The following is a 2,733-nucleotide window of genomic DNA, read 5'->3' on the forward strand; positions in this document are numbered from 1 at the left end:
ACTGGAAGGTAGTGTGTAGTGCGCACTAAGCACTACCTTCTATAGTGCACACTATCGTGGGTAAGTGCTGATCCAAATTGAGCACTAACGTTTTGCACTTACCGGTAGTGACGTACCAGCTTTTGACGGTGATTCGTCTGCTGCCTTAATTTACAGAATGAATTTCCAACTCTTGATTTTACTTTGTTTACTCCTTACTTAACCCCACCTGTAAACTTCCAGGAACGCAGGATCCTCCTCGGGCTGCACATGAATTAGAACGCATGCTTATTTATTTTAAGGTATATGACCCTCCTACATGCTGCCTAATAGCAGCGCCGCTCTGGTAATATACTTTTTTTAGGACAATCCGTCCAAGTTCTTCCAAAATCCAAACTCACGTTAACATACGTGTTTGCATGTCATCATACTTTTATGCTATTAAATGCCTTTTAAAAGGCTTCATTTGTGAAAGAACCGTGGCCTCCACTGTATTCATCTATCCCAGTAGATAACAATAGAAAACATCAGAACACGTTCATGTGTCTCCCCCATACTTGTTAGAATAAAGTGCAATTTAAAACACTAATAAAACAGCTTTTAAATAAGCAAAGATATTGTTTCACTGAATTAAAGTACTTTACATTATACATCTGTTTTCATTGGTGTTTACACTGATACCTTCACGTCTGCAACAGGAAACCTATTATACTAGAAATCATCATTTAAAATATGAAATGCAATAATGAAGATGCTAAAACAGGGATGCAGAAAACATTTTATTTAAACTTTTTATTAAAACATTTCTCTCTTGCCACCTCCTCTTCTCCTCCTCTGGTAAATGCCTCAGTGCCACTGCTGGCTCGGTAGTTTGATGCCACAGTGAACTGCGGTGAACACACAATGGCAGTTAATATAAAAGCAAACATTACAATATATGTACTTTATGGGTACTTTGCAGACGCTTTTCTAAAGTGATGTACAATCAGCTACGGCTAAGTCAGCAGTACCATGGAAACGGGCCGGTTTTCTAAACCAGCCGTGTTTCCTAATCAGTTTTCAAATCAAGGACCATTTCGTTTATGCCAGAGACCCCGCAGTGCTTAATCTGGAGGTTCAACAATCATGAATAAACATACAGAACCTATATGTGACCGTGCCCTAAAAGGTCCAACAGACCGGGAGAACAATGGCTCTCTCTCTCTTAGACAAATTACCTCAGCTAAGCACTTAAATCACGCTAATATGGAATCCTGTTTAGTAAAGGATGGGCTGAGGCAACTGGTCCCCTCAGGATCACAATGTTTATTACAAAAGAAACACATAAAAACACGGTACAACCCTGATCCACAGTGGCGAGGGGGAGGCGCCACTCCACTGGCAACGGCAATCGTCAGGCAGGGCTATCAGGGTGGAGGGGGACTACCGAGCGGGCCCAAGCTGCTTCGTTAAAAAACAACATGCAATCAAATCAATAAATTAATCTTAAGAAAAGCCACAGCAACCTATGTTCCACTATGCATAATTAATAAAAGGTAAAACCAATACAAACGAAGCGGTGATGGGCCACCCCACACCACACCCAATCCTGTCTGCTGTCGCCACTGTGGGGCCTTCACGCCAACCGCTGGTAGCTGCTAAACTCAGTATCCTGAGGGGAACACAACAACGGACATGTATTAGTAAAAAGAAAGAAAGTAAAAGAAACAGCAATTAATCAATAAAAATAGCTCTAAAAAAAGATAATAAAACACCCGGAACAAAACGGCAATGCATGGATGTTGGCACCTATAAACAAACAAAGTCAAATAATTAATAAAAGCTCTAGGTGCCACACAAAGTTTGCCACGCGCACGGTTACCTTTTCAGCAAGAGACAGGAGGCAGAAAATGACCCCAAACCCTCCTGTGATACACCCGTCTTTATAAAACACAAGAAAAGGAACCATTATTCACAATAATAAAACACAATAAAACACACGCCTAAGACGCCATACCTTCTATCCTTGTAGGGTGTTCCACTCGTGTGGCAATGAGTTACCTGGACCCTGAAATGGTACCTACACCGGCAGGGGAGAAGGCAATTCAGCATGCTGTTTTGTACACAAACTATAACAACCTTAAATCGTTTACCTACCGAGCCAGGGGTGCACGACGCAACCGGATACGGACGACTATGCACACGAACCTACTACCGTGGCGTCCTAGCTGTCTTTTATAGCAGACATCAATCACAAAGCCGGTGTGTGCGCAGTTCGCCAACCCGGAAGTACGCCGCCCGTTCCTTCCAGCTCCTTCTGGTTACATTCGTTCCGCCCAGTTACATCTAGCATTAATCATTTTTAACACTTATAGCCCATCTACATCCGCGAAATCGGCTATAAAACTGCTAACATTTACGTTGCTAACTTGTCTTTACACAAGTCAAAATGGCGTCACCCAGCTCAGACGTGTCACTTGGTCTCAGCACATCATGCAAAGTAAATGCTACAAATAACAGTACCAATGATACAGAACTTCTTAAAAAAGCTGCTGGTATTATTACTGACCTTGAGGAGGACAATCGGCGTCTCAAAGCTGAGCTGAAGAAAAAAGAAGCACTCCTCCACAAACTTATGGACGTGGCCTGTGGACAATCCAAGCGTCTTGCCTCACTCAGCGCTGCTCTTCAGGACACTGCTCCGTGGGATCCATCCACCTGCCCACGGCCCTCTTTCTGTTCAACTCCCAGGCCAGGGTTGATATCAGATGAAGA

The 2,733-nt window shown here is 43.0% G+C and overlaps 1 long non-coding RNA gene across 1 annotated transcript; it reads right to left on the reverse strand.

Annotated features, from left to right (window-relative positions):
* Positions 1 to 1,381: 1,381 nt before the first annotated feature.
* Positions 1,382 to 2,243, reverse strand: LOC121640716. The gene is made up of 4 exons (XR_006010557.1): positions 2,116 to 2,243; positions 1,976 to 2,038; positions 1,841 to 1,899; positions 1,382 to 1,630 (listed from the first exon to the last, which is right to left on the reverse strand). It is a non-coding gene; the product is annotated as an uncharacterized LOC121640716 (long non-coding RNA).
* Between the last annotated feature and the right edge of the window lie 490 nt (positions 2,244 to 2,733).

The sequence above is a fragment of the Melanotaenia boesemani genome, chromosome 5 (assembly GCF_017639745.1).
Source record: "Melanotaenia boesemani isolate fMelBoe1 chromosome 5, fMelBoe1.pri, whole genome shotgun sequence".
NCBI classification, from domain to species: domain Eukaryota; kingdom Metazoa; phylum Chordata; class Actinopteri; order Atheriniformes; family Melanotaeniidae; genus Melanotaenia; species Melanotaenia boesemani.